Source organism: Diceros bicornis, chromosome 35 (assembly GCF_020826845.1).
Source record: "Diceros bicornis minor isolate mBicDic1 chromosome 35, mDicBic1.mat.cur, whole genome shotgun sequence".
NCBI classification, from domain to species: domain Eukaryota; kingdom Metazoa; phylum Chordata; class Mammalia; order Perissodactyla; family Rhinocerotidae; genus Diceros; species Diceros bicornis.
In genome coordinates, this window is record NC_080774.1 from 17,046,307 (window position 1) to 17,066,791 (window position 20,485).

The window sequence follows — 20,485 nt, forward strand, 5'->3', positions numbered from 1 at the left end:
TCGAATCCCTTCTCCCTCATTTTCCAGCCACGTGCTGTCGGGGAGGTTAATTCACGTCTCTAGATCTCAGTTTCCTCATCTGTGCAATGGGATAATAATGGCTCCTCCCTCGTGGCTGGAAACGAGATTTAAAGGAGACAGCGTGGGCAAAACGCCTGGCTGTGAACGCACAGTAAACGCTGTTCTGAATGAATGATTTACTCCTCCCCTCAGGCATAGCCCCCGGAGGAAGCACGCTGGGGCGGTCCCGGGCCTCCCCTCCTCGGACCAGGCCCGGCCCCCGCCGGCCCCACCAGGGTCCAGACAGCGCGGTAGCCTGGGGGCCGGGGCGGGCGGCGTCGGCTGTGCAGCCCGCTCCCCGCGGTAATTAGCCGGTGCCAGCCCCGGCTCCGCCAGCCGCTAATTACACGTCTCCTAATGAGGCCGGCGGCTGTTTGCAATCACCCGGGTCCCCGCCGCGCAGCGCGGGAGGCCGCGGGGGAATCCGCCCGCCGGGGCGTGGACGGCGGCTGCCTCCTGGGCCGCGAGGTCCGCTTGGCGGCGACGGCTGCGCGCCCGGGCCGCGTCCGCCCCCGGAACGCCGTGCCGGCAGGGGCGGGGGCGAGGTGCCACCGTCAGTCACCTCCACTCTCTCCCCAGCCGTGCCACAGAGCCGTTATTATCCCCACTTTACAGGAGAGCAAGGGGACTGAGGCTCGGAGAGGCGAACTCACACAGGCGCAAAACTCACGCTGGGCTAGGCTGATGGTGCTCTCTCTGACCGCTGGCCTATCACTTAACCCTTTCAGGTACTGCCTGGATCCAGGGGTGCTCGCTGATGGGGTTACTCCAGGGACTCCTCAGGAGAGCAGGTCGCGGATCAGACACATGCAGGATGGGAGGGGGCAGCCTTGGGAAACTTAATTTGAGCGCCTCCCCTTCTTCCCACCTGAGGGTTCCCGCCCTCAATTTGCCCTTTTGGATCAGACACGAAACTGAATTAAAATTTACTTGGAAACATAAATCAAACCATTTCGCAGACTGGGAAATTCCCTCTGGAGCATTCCCTAGGAGGTGGTTGGGGCAACTGCTAAAATGCTTCCATTAGATGGGGGTGGGAAACTGTGTACCTCCTTCTGGGGCCTTCTGGGGTGGGGGCTGCCTTTATTCTTCATCTTTATCTTCTGGGCTACTGTTTTATTAGGCTCTCACTGTGTGCCAGGCACTGTACTAAACACTTTATGTGTTTGACTTCATTTAGTCCTCACAACAACCCTGGGAAGGTAGGTCTCTGAGGCACAGAGAGGGAAATGAGTTGCCCAAGGTCACACAGTAATTTCAGCAGACAAAAGATCTTTTGTCCTATCCCAAAACCTGTGCTTTTAACACCTTGCTCTCTACCTCTTCTGGGATGTCTGGGACCTAGAAGGATATTCAAAGAAGGCAAACCCAGTTGGAGTGCCATTCTGAAGTGCCTTTGGCATCAAGGGGGTCCCCATGGATGCTGCCATCACTGATGGTGACAAAGGAAAATTGTATCTGCCTCAGCATTTTGTTAAGCAGCCGCTGCTCATTAGGGGCTCCTGCTCCTCTAATCCAATCAACCAATTCCCTGTAAAAGCTTTATGGAGACAATCTGGATAAAATTAAACCCTCCATCTGCCTGGCCAGGGGCCTGGGGAGCTGCTGCATCCTCCAGGTTTCTGGGGCAGACATGGCCCTCCCTGGACCTCACAGACAACACCACATCTCGCTCCTCCCGGTCCCCACTGCCTTGTGGACCTCTTTCCCTCTTCCCTCCCTGTTGTGAGGATTCGCCCATCCAAAAGTTAATTGAAATTACAAGGGCACCACTGTTTGACCTGGCAATTTCTCTGCCAGGAATTTATCCCACAGAGATTCTTGCACTTGCACCGAATGACAGGTGAAGGAGGAGGTGTCTTGCAGCATTGTTGTGATAGCAAAAGGCTACCTCAGTGTCTGTCAGAGAGGATCCACTGTCTGTTTATTTATTGGACAACCATGTGGCAGAGAATGTTCTAAATGCTTTACATAGATTGACATTTAATCTTCACAACTACCCTGTAAAGTAGGTATTTGATTTTATTAACCCCATTTTACAGATGAGGAAACCGAGGCACAGAGAAGACAAGTAGCTTGGCCAAGCTTCACGTAGCTAGTAAGCAGAAGGGCCAGGATATGAACCAGGCAGCCCCTGTCCTTCACCACCATCCTGTACAGCTTCTCTGTTTTTACATTCATGGAAAATTTCCAAAGGTGACACAAAAGCTGTTGATGGTGGTTACTTCTGGGGAGAGGAATTAAAGGTGAGAAGTAGGAGGAGGAACTCATTTTTTTACTGTGTACCTTTTTAGCTTTTGTGCCATATTATTTTACCGAGTGCATATGTCAGTTTCATAATTTAGAAGAGTTACTGAGCCCCAGTCCCCAAAGTTTGTTGTTACTACTCCTTACCTCAATCCTAGAAATGAGTACTATCATTATCCCCATTTTGCAGGTGAGGAAGCTGAGCTCACCAAGGTAATCTGGTTGGGCCACATGACTGGGAATGGCAAAGGAGGGGGGACTCTCAAGCCAGTGCTCATTCTCCAAATTTATATTAGCCTCCCGTGCTTGGAAAGTTGAGAGGGGAGAAAAATAATTAAAAGCATGGACTCCAGAGCCAGCTCACCTGGGTTCAAGCCCTGACTCAGCCACTCACCAGCTGTGTGACCTTGGGCATGTCACTTTCCCTCTCTGAACCTCAGTTTCCTCTCTGGGAGGATTAAATGACTTACCTCCACGTCAAGTGCTTAGAACGGGACCTGTCGCATTGTGAGTGCTCAAGAAATGTTAGGTATTTTTATATCATTGTCCTGAATGTTGTCTTCACCAATTTTAAGCTCAGAGCAGTTCCTTCTCCCAGATGGTGGGTCCAGCTGTGGCTGCTCCAGGCCTCTCCCCGAAGGGCAAGGCCCAGCCACCCTGTGCAGTAGCCTCCCGCGAAGTCCTTTGGAATTGGTTCTCCTGGGTTATCCCCATGTGGTGGCTGCAATCAGAAGGGATCACATTACCAGAGCTGAAAAAAGGGGCAGAGCCGCAGGGCTGGTGTGGCCCAGATCCAGGGTGAGGCTGCGCCGGGCAGCCTCCCAGTTCGGGATGTTCCCAGCACCTTCCCACCACTCATGCTTAGAGGGAGAAGGGCCTCAAAATAGCTGTTGCTTCCCCAGCACGGCGCTAGGCCAGGGACAGGAATAGACATCTGGGGGTGGCCGCCTCAGCTTCCCTCAGGGGCCCTGGGGGACAGAGAATAAGCAGAGGCCAGACTCCCCCCAGTGCAGGGGAGCGCATAGTGCAGCTGTCAATATGTGGTGACCCACCTGTGACAGTCCAGCCCAGGGAAAGTGTTGCCCCAGCTGGGGCTGGCTGGTCAGCGGGTTGCCAGCACTGGCCAGATACTGGGCAGGCCTGGATTCTTAGACCAATAGGAAGTGCCCTTCAACATTGGCTTCTACATTCTGCTCTTGGCAGGTGGGGAAACTGAGGCCCAGAGAGAGGTTCACGTGCTTGAGATCACAAAAGCTGGTTAGAAGCCAAGCTGACAGAAGAGGCAGGCCTTGGGGCTTTGAAAGGCAGTATAGGAAGGTGGTTAAAGGACTCAGACTGTCTAGGTTCAAATCCAGCCTCTACTACTTATGACCTGCATGCTCTCAGGCCTCAGTTTCATTACCTGTAAACTGGGCATGATAATAGTATCCACCTACTTTAGTGGTTATGAAGACCAAATGAGTAATACTTGTGTGCTGTTATGCTTGCTATTGTTTTCCCAACAGATTCCTCACTCGCTTATTCCTAAGGCGTTGGCTGAACACCTGCCATGGGCCAGGCACCGTGCGAGGCCTAAGTCAGTGTAGCTCACAGTGTGGCCAGAAGAAACCAGTTGACATTTCAGGGAGCCTGCCCGGTGCTAACTACTGTGCTAAGCATTTTTACCTACATTATCTTGTTTATTCCTCATGCCAGCCTATGAGGAGCCATTATCATGTCCTGTTTTATGGATGAGGGGAGGGAGGCTCAGAGAGGTGAAGTCACTCCTCCAGGGTCACAAAGCCTGGAGGTAGCAGAGCCAGGATTTGAAACCCAGGCTGCCTACCTGCTTAGCCCATACAAGTAACCACCGTGTGACACTCTCTTTACTGGGGAGATGAACAAGTCATTCAGTTGGTGCAGTCCAGGGGTTGGGTAGGAGGTGTTGGGCTCATGGGGGAGGGCTCCACTCTCCCAGCATTAATATTTATCACCCCAGCCCCCACACACCAGTCCCATGTCAGATGGGGAATGGTCCCCAGCCCACACTACTGAATTCCCACCTCCATTCCCCTGGGGTTCCCTGAGTACCAACTATGTGCTACGCCTGTGCTAGGCTCTGAGAACACAAAGAAGACTTCGTCCTTGCCCTGAAATTGCTCACGGTGTGGTGAGGGAGCTAGGTTGCTAAAATGGCAAGAGCAATTCAGGGGCAGCTGCTGTGATGAGGGTAAGAATGGGGCAAGTAGAGGTACCTAACTCAGCCTGGGAGGTCAGGGAAGGCTTCCTGGAGGTGGTGATGTCTGAGCTGAGTCCCAAAGGAGAAAAAGAGTTAGCCAGGAGAAGAGAGAGGTGGTAGGAAAGAGCGTTTTAGGCAGAGGGACAGCTTGTGCAAGGAGGAAGTGCTGAGTTCCAGGAACTGTGAGTAGCTGGGGGTAGAGGTGTGGGTGAGGGGCACTCAGGCATAGCGATGGACGGGGACAGATCATTCAGGGCCTTGCTGCCCACACTAAGGGGCTTGGATACTATGTGGAGGGCTGAGAGAATGAAATCTGGGGCTGGAAGTTTCCCTCTGGCTTTGGGGGAGGATGGACCTCAGGAGGCTGGACTGACCAATGTGAGGAGGCTGCCTGGAGGGAGAAGAGAGGCTTGGACTAGGGTGCTGGAGGTCAGGGGGGAGAGAATTGGGCAACTTTGTGAAGGTTTTAGAGGTAGACTTGGTTGTGTATTGCTGCATAATAGATCACTCCAAAACTTTGTGGCTTAAAACACTTATTTTTCATGATTCTGTGGGGTGACAGTAGTTCTGCTTCATGTGGCGTCAGCTGGGGCACTGGGATGGCTGGAAGGCTCTGAAATGGCCCCACCCACATGGCTGGCAGTCGGTGCTGGCTGCTGGCTGGGAGCTCAGCTGGGGCTGTTGGCTGGGGGGCCTCAGTTCACCTCCATGTGGGCTCCCCATGCGCCTTGGGCTTCTCGCAGCATAGCAGCTGGCTTCCTAGAAGCAGAAGCTGCCATGCTTTTAATGTCTGTGCTCAGGAGTCCCAGAACATCGCTTCTGCTGCATCCTTATAGTCAAAGCCAGTCCCAAGACCAGCCTCATTCAAGGGGTGGGGAAATAAGCACTACCTCTTTTATTGTTATTATTATTTGTACATATTATTATATGTACAATTTAGTGGCATTTAGTGCATTCACAATGCTGTGCAACCAACACCCCTCCTTAATTTCAACTTTGTTATCACCTCATAAGAACACCCTGTACCCACTAAGCCATTACTCCCCATTTGCCCTCTCCCCAGCCTCTGGCAATCTGCTTTCTGTCCCTATGGATTTGACTATTCTGTATATTTCATATAAAAGGAATAATACATATGTGATCTTTAGTGTCTGGCTTCTTTCACTGAGCATAATGTTTCTGAGGTTCATCCAAGTTGTATCATGTGTCAGTATTTCATTCCTTTTTATTTCTGAATAATATTCCATTGTATGGATAGACCATAATGCGTTTATTCATTCATCTATCGATGGACGTTTGGGTTGTTTGCACCTTTGTAAATAGTGCTGCTATGAACATTGGTAAGTAAGCATCTATTTGAATCCTTGTTTTCAATTCTTTGGGGTATATACTTAGGAGTGGAATTGCTTGGTCATATGGCAACTCTAAGTTTAACTTTTTGAGGAACCACCAAACTGTTTTCCACAGTGGCTGTGCTGTTTTACATTTCCACCAGCAATGTATGAGAGTTCCTATTTCTCCACATCCTTGCCAACACTTCTTATTTTCTGTTTTGTTTTGTTTAAATTAAAGCCATCCTAGTGGGTGTGAGGTGGTATCTCATTATGGTTTTGATTTGCATTTACTTAATGACCAGTGATGTGGAGCATCTCTTCATGTGCTTTTCGGCCATTTGTCTATCTTCTTTGGAGAAATGTACTTTGCCCATTTTTTAGTTGGGTTGTTGTCTTTTGTTGTTAAGTTGTAAGAGCTCTTTATATATTTTGGATACTAAACCCTTATCGGATATATGATTTGCAAATATTTCCTCCCATTCTATAATTGCCTTTTCACTTTCTTGATAACGTCCTTTGATGCACATAAGTTTTTACTTCTTCTGTAGTCCCATTTACCTATTTTTTCTTTTATGGCTTGTGTTTTTGGTGTAAAATCTAAGACTCCACTGCCAAATCCGAGATCATGAAGATTTACCCCTATGTTTTCTTCTAATTGTTTTAGAGTTTTAGCTCTCACATTTAGGTCATTGATCCATTTTGAGTTAATTTTCGTATATGAAGTAAGGTAGGGGCCCAACTTCATTCTTTTTTCGGTGACGGTGAGGAAGATTGGCCCTTGGCCCTGAGCTAACATCTGTTGCCAATCTTCTTCTCTTTGCTTGAGGAACATTGTCCCTGAGCGAACATCTGTGCCAGTCCTTCTCTACATTGTGCATGGATGCAGCCACATCATGGCTTGATGAGTGATGTGTAGGTCTGGACCTGGGATCCAGGCCTGCAAACCCCAGGCTGCTGAAGCAGAACGTGTGAACTTAACCACAATGCCAGCCCGCAGCTTCATTCTTTTCATGTGGTTAAGCTCTATCTCTTGGCAGGAGGTCAGCGTGCCTTTACAGGGAGGGGGGGAATTGTTGGGGAGCATCTTTGGAGACAGTCCAACACAGCAGGTCTTGGTGATAGGTTGGCTGTGAGGTGTTGGTTGGGAGGGGAAGGAGAAGGCAGGCAGGGTGACATCCACATTTCTGGATTGAGTCTTTGGGCAGATGGGGAAGCATGGGGGAGGAGCAAGACTTTGGTGAAGGGAAGAAGGACTCAGTCCTGGACATGCTGAGTTCAAGCTCCCTTAGGCATCCAGGCACCAAGAGTATTGGGAATCAAATAAATGATGAATGAAATACGGAAAGGCACTAAGGTTTTCATTCATTCAACAAATAGTTGTGGAACACCTAATACCCATACTAGGTAACATTTATGTGGTGCTAACCATGGGCCAGGCACTTTGCACTGTTTAATAAATTGAGCTATAATGTACATACAGTAAAATGCACAAATCTAAAGTGTGCAGTTCATTGAATTTTATATATACTACCTCTCAGGTGAAGATGTAGAATATTTCCAGCCCCCAGAAAGCTCCCTCTCATCATGTTCTATTTAACTCTCACAGTGACCCTATGAAGTAGGTGTTATTATTATTCCCATTTTTCAGATGAGAAAACTGAGACTTAGAGAGGTGAAGCCACTCGCCCAAGACCACACGGCCGGGAATCTGGATTCTAACTCAGGCCTACAGGACTAGACCAGGCTGAGGAACATCGCCCCCCCCCCCACACTTGGCTGAGACTGGACTCAGGCCTGGGGGGTCCCTGAGGGCAGGAGCTAGCCTCTGCTGGAGGACCAGAGGCCTCATGTGCGGCTTGGTGGGGGCACATGGCCACGGAGGATGCAGATTCAGGATGAGGAGGGAGGAAAGAGAGGAGCCCTTCTGGCCCCATCAGACACGAGGTGGCCACCTGGGGGCCGTGCCGGGGAGGACAAACAGCGGGCAGTGGCCCAGCTGGGGCCCTTTCCCAGCCATAGGCCGTGGGGGAAAGCTTAGCTCTGCCTAGACCTAATGGGCCTGAAGCGAGGAACGGAGGGACGCCATGCCTGTCGGAACCGCTTTAGCCCGCGCTTCCTCCGCATCCCGTTAGGAGGATCCTGGGAACCCCTCCTCCCTACCTCCGCGTGTCTGCCTTGCACCCCTCTGACCTCTTCTCCCGTGGCTCTGCTCAGCCAAAACTAGCCTCCTTGCTTTTCTTCCAACCTGTCAAGCTCCTGCCGGCCTCAGGGCCTTTGCACTCAGCGTTCTCTCCATCTGGAAACTTCTGCCTCCTGGAATTCCCATGGCGTCTTATCATGTGTCTTGGCTCAAACGTCACCTCTTTGGAGTGCTCTTGCCGGAGCGAATTGCCCTATTTGACCCTTTCCCCACCTGCCAGCACAATGGAGCCAGATGGCCTGGGTTTGAATTTCAGTTCTGCTGCTTCCTAGCTGTGTGGCATTGGCAAGTTACTTAACCTCTCTGTTCTAGTTTCCTCAGCCGTAAAAAGGGAGTGATGAGGGGCCGGTCCTGGTGGTGCAAGTGGTTAAGTGCACGCGCTCCTCTTCGCGGCCCAGGGTTTGCAAGTTCGGATCCCGGGTGTGCACCAACGCACCGCTTGTCAAGCCATGCTCTGGCGGCATCCCATATAAAGTAGAGGAAGATGGGCATGGATGTTAGCCCAGGGCCACTGTTCCTCAAGAAAAAAGGGGAGGCTTGGCATCGGATGTTAGCTTAGGGCTAGTCCTCCTCACCAGAAAAAAAAAAAAAAGAGAGTGATGATAACAGCACCTACCTCATAGGGTTGTAGTAAGGATGAAATTATTTAATGCCTGTTAAGAATGCTTGGCCCATAGTAGATGCTTTATAAATATATGCTATTATTCACATAGCACTCATCCCATTCTGAAATTATCCTGGTTATTGGCTTGTTTACTTGGTTTTTCCATGCCCCCAATTAGAACGTGAGCCCCATGAAGATGGCAGGTTCATCTCTGCTGTTCACTGCTGTATCCCTGGTACCTAGAACAGTGCCTGGCCCACAGTGATAAACATTGGTTGAATACTCAAACGGATGAATAAACCAGGCTGCTAGATTATTCTGCTTACAGCTCCCCAAACATGCCATGTTCGCTCTCATTTCCTGCCGTTGAGTTTGCTGTTCCCTCTGCTGGAACTGTTCCCCAGAGGAAGGGAGGGGAACAACGAAGGAAAGACAGCCTTGCAGCTGCCCAGGCCTCTCGCATAGCTCCCTCCTCACTGCCTCCCGCACCAGGCACCCACGGGAGAGCTGTGAGCAAGATTCTAGACTCTGTGGGAGTAGAATCACCCGTTACCATTCCTTTGTCCTGCAACTGGGGAAACTGAGGCCTAGAGAGGGAAAAGGACTTTGCCAAGGTCCCACAGCCAGTCGAAGGCAACATTCTCCCCACTGGACCCCACATGTCTCACCTGGAGGCTGTTTACGGTGTCCACGTTGGATCTGCCTCCCTGTGTGGGGCCTAGAGAGAGGTGGTGGGTGAGGGGCTGGGCCTTGCCTGTGGGCTACTGCCCTCCGCCCTGCTCAGCTGAGGAGGGGCCAGGGCACCGGGCCTGGTGAATGGATGTGCTTCTCACTTAGACCGACATGAGTGGGGGTCCTGACACCTCCACTTATTAATCATGTGGCCTTGGGCTCTCCGAGCCTCAGTTTACTCCCCTGTAAGATGAGGAGGTAGAAACCTACCCTCCCAGGGTTGCTGGGAAGATTCCTATTAAAAGGTCTCATGCATTGAGCACTTATTCTCAACTACCCTATGGGGCAGGTATGAATTTTATCCCCACTTTCCAGATAAGGAAACTGAGGCTCAGACTGGGTAAAAAGTGACTTGTCCAAGATCACATAGCCAGCAAGGAATAGAGCAGGGATTCAAATCCAGGCAGGCTGGCTTCAGAGCTCACATTCTTAGCCATATGCCACAGCGCTGGGCGCACAGTAGGCACTCAACAGATGGAAGCTACTGGTACTCCTCTGACTGAGGCCCTAGGAGGACCTCGCTTTCGTGTTGGCACCATCTTCTAGGACAGCAGCCCCTCACTGCAAACCACATCTTCTGTTAATTTTCCTCGCCTCCAATCCCCACTTGGAGACACAGGGCTCTCAGCAACCTCTCTCTGGATGGATTTTTGGATTATCCCCACCTTAATTAGTTCCAGAGTCTCCTGGCAGAAGCAGGAGTTATTTTGGGGCCTTGATGGCTCCCTCTGGCTGCCTCTGACCCCCACCCCCAGCTGCAAACACCTCTCCCTTCAACTGCTCGGTTCATTAGTCGCCTCCTGATTGCTCACTTTCTGCCCCCTGCAGCTCTCTGCTCAGACTGAGCCCCAACACCTGCGCTCTGCCCCCCTCCTCTCCTGCCCCTCAGCTGCTTCTGCCTTCCCACTATTTTGTAGGGACGGATGGTGTCGACTGTTTCCTAATCCTTGGCCCCTGACTTTGCCTCAGAGCAGTGACCCTCCCTCCAATTTCAGGATTTTTCCAGACTTAAGCAAAATCTCACACACCATGCGGAAGCAAATATTTTTGGCCGGTGATCCCACTCTCTGTTCCTGTTGGGATCCAGTCCCTAGTGTCATTCAGCCTGGGGTGGGAGTGGCTCAAAAATTCCCAAGGATAAATTATATGGTAGGTATATTTTACCACAATTAAAAAAATAGTTCCAAGAGGACGCAGGACGCCTCCCATCCTCCGCCACCATGTTATGTCACAGTGCGTGGGGCTGATGTCACAGGCATGGGGCGTGGGTTCTGCTGAGGCTGTCTGTTCTCTCCGCTCCTGGCTCTCCCTTCCAGCTCTGCGCTCTGCCAGGGCCGCCCGCAGGCCTTGCTTGCTTTTCAAAAATAACTCTTGAGTCTCTCACTGAGGTGGGGGGCTGCTTCCTTGGTGTCCTGGGCTGTGTGTTAATCCTTCCAACGCAAGACTTCCTGAAGCCGATTCCGGGCTGGGCTGGGGGGCTGGTCATCAGTAGTCCGGCTGAAGTAGTTCCGATGCTGACCTCCTGTTTTAGTACCTATTACCTTCAACGAAGTAGGGCGAATGGGTCCTACCTGGTGCCCACTAAGTCATTCATTCATTCATTCATTTGTTCATTCGTTCATTGATTCAGACATTCAACAAGCATCTGTTAGTGCCTATTACCTGCAGAGCACACCTCTGGGTGGCCTCTGCTGCTTTTCCATTTGTGTCTGAGCTATCTCCCTGCTGCTCTTTGAATTTCTACTTCCTTCTCTAAAGGAGGGGATCTTAACCAGGGTGGCCGATCAGTCCCAGAAGGAAACAGATGGTGTGCTCAGATTGGGTAATTTGAGGAAGGCTGAATACAGGGACCATTTAGGTGTGAGCAGGATGTAGGGAAATCACAGAGATAGTGCAGTGCTGGGCGGGTTACCGCAGGAGAGCTGTGACCTCCCTGGGCCTGGAGAGCTGAGGGAAGGAAGCAGTTCCCCCTACCCCAGGAGTTGTGTGGAGAGAGCCACCTTAAGAGAAGCTGTGACCTTCTGTTGAGGGACACAGGCAGCCTGAGGTGCCCTGCAGGGAGGGAGCAGAGGAATAAATAGCCTGACCTCGCTCTTCCTTCTCCTCCAGGGGCCTCCCCATTGGCCATACCTGATTAGAAGCCAAAGGAGAGGGGAGACTGTTGAGTCTGAACAGGTCAGTCTCCTTGGGCACAGAGCAGGTGGAAAAGGGTGGAGAGTGGTTCTAGATGGACAAACGGAGGATTACCAGCTTATCACCTATTAATAGTAATAATAGTAATAGTAGCTCGCATGATAAAGGCTCAATAAATGTCAGCTATTATTATTAGTGCTCCTATTACTTAATTACTGCTGTGTAACAAATTACCCCAAAACTTAGTGGCTTGAAATAATAAACATTTGTTATCTCACACAGTTTCTGTGGGTCAAGAATTGGGAGCAGCTCAGCCACATGGTCCTGGCTCAGAGTCTCTCCTGAGGTTGCGGTCAAGCTGTCGGCCCATCATCCAAAGGCTTGACTGGGACTGAAGGACCCAACTGGCTCACTCCTGTAGCTGGCAAGCTGGCGCTGGCTGTTGGCAGGAGGCTTCAGTTCCTCGTCATCCAGACCTCTCCACAGGGCTGCTTGAGAGTCCTCATGACGTGGTGGCTGGCTTCCCCAGGAAGAGTGACCCAAGAGCAGATCCTCAGTGTGTTTTCTGACCTAGTCTCAAAAACCACAGACTGTGATTTTGACAATATCCTGTGGGTGACACAGGTCAGCCTATTCAACGTGGAGGGACCTATATGGGGGCAGGAATACCAGGGTGCAGGAATCATTGGAGGCCTTCTTGGAGGCTGGCTACCACAGTTCCCAATACATTCGCTCATTTAATCTTTTCAAAAACCCTATGAAGTTATCTAAACAAAACAAAACAAGAAACCCTATGAAGGGAGTATTTTTTATTATTATTGTCACTTTTCTGTTGAGGAAATAGAGGCACAGAAAAGTGAAATAATTTGCCCAAGATTGTCTAGCTAGTAAGTGGCAAAGCCAGGAATCGAACCCAGATGAAGTATGTTTTTTAAATCAATTTTATTAGGCTATAATTTACATACATTAAAAAACACTTCAATGGAGATATAGAACATTTTCATCCTCTGAAATTTTCCCTCATGCCCTTTGCAGTCAAACCACCTGGGCCTTGCTTCAGGCGCTCACTGATCTGCTTTCTGTCATTATAGATTTTGTTTGTTCTAGAAATTATAAATGAAACCACACAGTCTGTTCTCTTTTGTAACTGGTTTCTTTTGTTGAGAAAAAATGTTTTTGAGGTTCGTCTATATTGTTACATGTATTGGTGGTTCTTTCTTTTTTATTGCTGAGTAGTATTCCACTGCATAGACATAGCTTAAGTTTTTAATCTAATTCTCCTGTTCAATGACATTTGGGTTGTTTCCAGTTTGGGGCTATTATGAATAAGGCTGCTAAGAACTTCATGTAAAAGTCTTTGTATGGGGCTGGCCCCATGGCCTAGTGGTTAAGTGCACGCGCTCCGCTGCTGGCAGCCCGGGTTCGGATCCCGGGCGCGCACCGATGCACCGCTTCTCCGGCCATGCTGAGGCCGCGTCCCACATACAGCAACTAGAAGGATGTGCAGCTATGACATACAACTATGTACTGGGGCTTTGGGGGGAAAAAATAAATAAGTAAAATCTTTAAAAAAAAAAAGTCTTTGTATGGACATATGTTTTCATGTATCTCAGGTAAATAGCTAGGAGTGGAATTGCTAGATCATATCATAAGTGTATATTTAACTTCATAAGAAACTGCCAAACTTTTCCAGTATAATGGTACCATTTTACACTCCCACAGTGTATGAGAGTTCCAGTTGCTCCATATCCTTACCAACATTTTGTATCATCAGTCTTGTTAATTATAGTCATTCTAATCTGTGTGTGGTGGTATCTTATTGTGGTTTCAGTTTGTACTTCCCTGTCAACTCTTTTCATCAGTCTTTTCATATGTATATTGACCATTTTTATGTCTTCTTTTGGAAAGTATTTGTTCAGTTCTTTTGCCTATTTTTTTACTGAGTTGTTTTCTCATTATTTAGTTATAAGGGTTCTTTATATATTCTAGATACAAATTCTTTGTCAGACACACACAAACACACACACACATACAAAATGAATATTTTCTCGCAGTCTATGGCTTACAGTTTCATTTTTTAATAGTGTCTTTTGAAAAATAGAAGTTTAAAATTTTGATGAAGTCCTATTTATCAACTAATTGGTTTTTTTTGTTTGTGCTTTTGTGTGTCCTAAGAAATCTTTGCCTACCTCTAGGCCCCAAAGGTTTTCTCTTATGTTTTCTTCCAGAAGTTTTATAGTTTTAGTTTTCACACGTTAGATTCACACTAGAGATCAAGGATTCTCTGATCCCTTTCAAGTCAGTTTTTGTGTATGGTGTGAGGTAGGGATCACAGTTCATTTTTCCTTCTGTACAGATATGTTCCAGTGCCAGCTTCCTTTCTCCATTGACTCATCTTGACACCCTTGTCAAAAATCAATTGATTGTATGTATGTAGATCTATTTTTGGACTTTTTTCTGTTTCATTGATCTATATGTCTATCCTTATATTAATACCACTCTCTCGACTACTGCAAATTTATAGTAATTCTTGAACTCAAGCATCATTAAGTGCTACAACTTTGTTTCTATTTTAAAGCAAGACCCAACAATATGCTGCCTTCAGGAAACACATCTTAGCACTAAAGACAAGCACAGGCTCAGAGTGAAAGGATGGAAGACAATACTCCAAGCTAATGGCAAACAAAAGAAAGCAGGTGTTGCCATACTCATATCAGACAAAGTAGACTTCAAGATAAAACAGGTTAAGAAAGACAAAGAAGGGAAATATATAATGATAAAAGGGACACTCCATCAAGAAGACATATCACTTATAAATATATATGCACCCAACATAGGAGCACCAATGTACATAAAACAACTATTAACAAACCTAAAAGGAGAAATCAACAACAACACAATAATAGTAGGGGATCTTAACACCCCACTTACAGCAATGGATAGATCATCCAGACAAAAAGTTAATAAAGAAATATTAGACTTAAATGAAAAACTGGACGAGATGGACCTAGTAGACATATACAGAGCACTCCACCCAAAAACAGCTGACTACACATTCTTCTCAAGCGCGCATGGAACATTCTCTAGGATAGACCATATGTTGGGAAACAAAGCAAGCCTCAATAAATTTAAGAAGATTGAAATCATAACAAGCATCTTTTCAGACCATAAGGCTATGAAACTGGAAATGAACCAGGAAAAAAAAACTGGGAAAGTGACAAAAATGTGGAGATTAAACAACATGCTACTGAACAACCAATGGATCATTGATGAAATTAAAGGAGAAATCAAAAACTATCTGGAAACAAACGAAAATGATAACATGCCATATCAAACCATATGGGACGCAGCAAAAGCGGTCCTGAGAGGGAAACTCATAGTGATACAAGCCCACCTTAACAAACAAGAAAAAGCCCTAATAGGCAACCTTAAATTACACCTAACAGAACTAGAAAAAGAAGAACAAACAAAGCCCAAAGCCAGCAGAAGGAGAGAAATAATAAAAATCAGAGCAGAAATAAATGATATTGAGACCAAAAAAACAGTAGAAAGGATTAATGAAACAAAGAGTTGGTTCTTCGAGAAGATAAACAAAATAGACAAACCCTTAGCCAGGCTAACTAAGAAAAAAAGAGAAAAGGCTCAAGTAAATAAAATTAGAAATGAAAGAGGAGAAATTACAACGGATACCATGGAAATACAGAGGATTATAAGAGAATACTATGAGAAATTATATGCCAACAAATTGGACAATCTAGAAGAAATGGATAAATTCTTAGACTTATACAACCCCCCAAAATTGAACCAAGAAGAAATGGAGAATCTGAATAGACCAATCACAAGTAAAGAGATTGAAATAGTAATCAAAAACCTCCCAAAAAATAAAAGTCCAGGACCAGATGGCTTCTCCAGTGAATTTTACCAAACATTCAAAGAAGATTTAATACCCATCCTCCTCAAACTATTCCAAAAAATAGAGGAAGATGGAACACTTCCTGAATCATTCTATGAGGCCAACATCACCCTGATACCAAAACCAGACAAAGACAATACAAAGAAAGAAAATTACAGGCCAATATCGCTGATGAACATTGATGCAAAAATCCTCAACAAAATATTGGCAAACCGAATACAACAATATATTAAAAAGATCATACACCATGATCAAGTGGGATTTATACCAGAGACGCAGGGATGGTTCAACATCCGCAAATCAATCAACGTGATACATCACATCAACAAAACAAAGAATAAAAACCACATGATCATCTCAATAGACGCAGAGAAGGCATTTGACAAGATACAACATCCATTTATGATAAAAACTCTCAATAAAATGGGAATAGAAGGAAAGTACCTCAACATAATAAAGGCCATATATGACAAACCCACAGCTAACATCATACTCAACGGGGAAAGACTGAAAGCCATTCCTCTGAGAACAGGAACGAGGCAGGGCTGCCCACTCTCACCACTCCTGTTCAACATAGTACTGGAGGTTTTGGCCAGAGCAATTAGGCAAGAAAAAGGAATAAAAGGAATCCAAATAGGTAACGAAGAAGTGAAACTCTCACTATTTGCAGATGACATGATTGTATATATAGAAAACCCTAAAGAATCTGTTGGAAAACTGTTAGAAACAATCAACAACTACAGCAAAGTTGCAGGGTACAAAATCAATCTACAAAAATCAGTTGCATTTCTATATGCTAATAATGAACTAACAGAAAGAGAGCTCAAAAAGATAATACCATTTACAATTGCATCAAAAAAAATAAAATACCTAGGAATAAATCTTACCAAGGAGGTGAAGGACCTATACAATGAGAACTACAAGACATTATTGAGGGAAATCTACGATGACATAAAGAAATGGAAAGATATCCCATGCACGTGGATTGGAAGAATAAACATAGTTAAAATGTCTATATTACCTAAAGCAATCTACAGATTCAATGCAATCCCAATCAGAATCCCAATGACATTCTTCACAGAAATAGAAAAAAGAATACTAAAATTTATATGGGGCAACAAAAGACCCCGAATAGCTAAAGAAATCCTAAAGAAAAAGAACAAAGCAGGAGGCATCACAATTCCTGACTTCAAAACATACTACAAAGCAATAGTAATCAAAACAGCATGGTACTGGTACAAAAACAGACACACAGATCAATGGAACAGAATTGAAAGCCCAGAAATAAAACCACACATATACGGACAGCTAATTTTCGACAAAGGTGCTAAGGACATGCAATGGAGAAAGGAAAGTCTCTTCAATAAATGGTGTTGGGAAAACTGGACATCCACATGCAAAAGAATGAAAGTGGACCATGTGCTATTGCCATTCACAAAAATTAACTCAAAATGGATCAAAGACCTGAAGGTGAGACCTGAAACTATAAAACTCATAGAAGAAAATATAGGCAACACACTATTTGACATTGGGTTTAAAGGAATCTTTTCGGATGACATGCCTACCCAGACTAGGGAAACTAAAGAAAAAATAAACAAGTGGGACTTTATCAGACTAAAGAGCTTTTATAAGACAAATGAAATCAGAATCAAGATGAACAAACAACCAACCAGCTGGGAGAGAATATTTGCAAAACATACATCTGACAAGGGGTTGATCTCCATAATATATAAAGAACTCACACAATTGAACAACAAAAAAACAAACAACCCGATCAAAAAATGGGCAGAGGAAATGAACAGACACTTCTCCAAGGAAGATATACAGATGGCCAATAGGCACATGAAAAGATGCTCAACATCACTAATCATCAGGGAAATGCAAATCAAAACAACACTAAGATACCACCTCACGCCTGTTAGAATGGCTATAATCACCAAGACAAAAAACAACAAATGTTGGAGAGGATGTGGAGAAACAGGAACCCTCATACACAGCTGGTGGGAATGCAAATTGGTGCAGCCTCTATGGAAAACGGTATGGAGATTCCTCAAAGAATTAAAAATAGAGATGCCCTATGATCCAGCCATCCCACTACTGGGAATCTATCCAACGCACCTGAAATCAACAATCCAAAGAGGCTTATGCACCCCTATGTTCATTGCAGCATTATTCACCATAGCCAAGAAGTGGAAGCAACCTAAGTGTCCCTCGACTGACGATTGGATTAAGAAAATGTGGTATATATATACAATGGAATACTACTCAGCCATAAAAAAAGACAAAATCGTCCCATTTGCAACAACATGGATGGGCCTGGAGCGTATTATGTTAAGTGAAATAAGCCAGAAAGAGAAAGACAAACACTGTATGATCTCACTCATATGTGGAATATAAACCAACACATGGACAGAGAAAACTGGACTGTGGTTACCCGGGAAGTGGGGGTGGGGGGTGGGCACAAGGGGTGAAGGGAGTCATATATGGGGTGATGGACAAACAAAAATGTACAACCCAAAATTTCACAATGTTAGAAACCATTAAAATATCAATAAAAATCAAAAAAAAAATCGTTTTGGCTATTCTTTTTTTTTTTTTAAAGATTTTATTTATTTATTTATTTTCTCCCCAAAGCCCCAGTAGATAGTTGTATGTCATAGCTGCACATCCTTCTAGTTGCTGTATGTGGGACACAGCCTCAGCATGGCCAGAGAAGCGGTGCGTCGGTGCGCGCCCGGGATCCGAACCTGGGCCGCCAGCAGCGGAGCGCGCGCACTTAACCGCTAAGCCACGGGGCCGGCCCATGGTTATTCTAATTTGTTTGCATTTCCATATATATTTTAGAATCTACTTGATAATTTCAACAACAACAAAAAAACCTGGTGGAATTTTGATCAGGATTGTATTGAATCTATAGATCAATATGGGGAGAAGTGACATTTTATACATGAATGTGGTCTATTTCTCCATTTATTTAGGTCTTTAATTTCTCTCAGTAAGGTTTTGTAGTTTTCAGAGTACAAATCTTGCACATGTTTTGTTAATGTATCCCTAAATATTTTGTTTTTTGATGCTATCTTAAATGTTTTTATATATTTAATTTCCCAATTGTTCACTGCTAGTACATCTTTATATATTGATCTTGTATCCTTTAATATTGCTAAATAAAATGATTAGTTCTAATAGTTTTGTTTGTTTTGTAAATTCCTTAGGATTTTCTACATAAATAATCATATCATCTACAAATAAAGACAATTTAACTTCATCTTTTTTTCCATTTTTTTCTTGGCTAGGACCTCCAGTACAGTGTTGCAGAGAAGTGGTAAGAGCAAATATTATTACCTTGTTCCCAATTTCAGGTGGGAAAGTATTTAGACTTTCAGCATTAAATATGTTAGCTGTAGGTATTTTCAAGCTGCCCTTTAATAGGTTGAGGAAGTTCCTTTCTATTCCTACCCTACTCAAGTTTGTTTTTGTTTTTATTTATTTATTTATATTTTTTTGAGGAAGATTGGCCCTGCACTAACATCTGTTGTCAATATTCCTCTTTTTTTTTTTTTCTCCCCAAAGCACCAGTACATAGTTGTGTATCATAGTCGTAGAGTTGTAGCTCTGCTATGTGAGATGCCACCTCAGCATAGCTTGATGAGTGGTGAGTACATCTGCGCCCAGGATTCGAACCGGCGACCCCCTGGCCGCCGAAGTGGAACATGCAAACTTAACCGCTACGCCACCGGGCCGACCCCTGTTTTTGTTTTTAATCATGAATAGGTGTTAGTTTTATCCAATTTTTTTTCACATCAATTAACATGACCATGAAGTGAAACTCAGAAATATTCTTTTTTTTAAATTTGAGGTGAGTGAGATTCACATAACATACAATTAACCATTTTAAAGTGAACAATTCAGTGGCATTGCACAACCACAACCTCTATTCAGTTCCAAAACATCTTTATCACCCCAAAAGGAAACTGCATCCATTAAGTAGTTATTCCCCATTCCCCTTCCCCACAGCCCCTGGCAACCATCAATTTGTGTTCTGTCTCTATGGATTTGCATATTCTGGACATTTCATATAAATGGAATCACACAATATGTGGCTTTTCACATCTGGCTTCTTTCACTTAGCATAACATTTTTGAGGTTGATGGACATTATAGCATGTATCAGTACTTCATTCCTTTTTATGGCTAAATAATATTCCATCATTGTATGGACATACCACAATTTCTTTACCCAGATACATTCTTAATCACTATTCTATGGGGACTCTCCATGTTCCAAGTGCTGTCTTTAGCTCTACAGATACAGCAGAGAACAAAGGAGAACTGGCCTTGCCCAAGTGGAGCTTAAGTCTCTTCTGGAACTTCATACTCTGTGTGGTAGATATGTAGGTCCATCTCTGATCACACTGGGGGCCCTGTGAGGGCCTGATCATTTCTTTCCATAGCCTCATTGTCTAGCCCCATGCTGTTAGCTGAATACATGAGTTTTAATTGGGGAAGGCTTCATGGAGGAATCAGCTTTTGAGTGGAGCCTTGAAGTTTGAGGAATTGAGCAGTTTCCTTCACCCCACAGTGATTAATGCCAACAACCACCATTTATCAAGCACATACTATGTGCCAGGCACTGTAATGGGCATGTTAACTTCCTTGGGAACAGCCAGCTAGTGAGGGGCAGAGGAGAGTCTGGATTTGAACCCAGACCCGCACCCTTAGTGACTGCCTTATGGTTCCTCTTCAAGCCTAGTTCTGGATTAGGGTTGGGGTCTTTCTTCTCTGTATTCTTTGTCCTCTGTGTCTCTTCTCCTGGGGACATCTGGATAGGACTAGAGAGTGACAGAATGATCGGCAAAGCCTGGGCTTGGGACACCCCAAGTCTTGGGAAGGACTCTTCAGCTCTTATCCTCTGGGTCCTTCCAGCTTAGTGGAGACCTGGGCCTCTGGGGGACAGCAACTTCCGTCCTTCATAGCTCCCTTTCTCCCTGTCCCCTCTCCCCCTCCTCCTTCTTAGCCCCTCTAGCTCATCGGGCTGTGCTGGAATC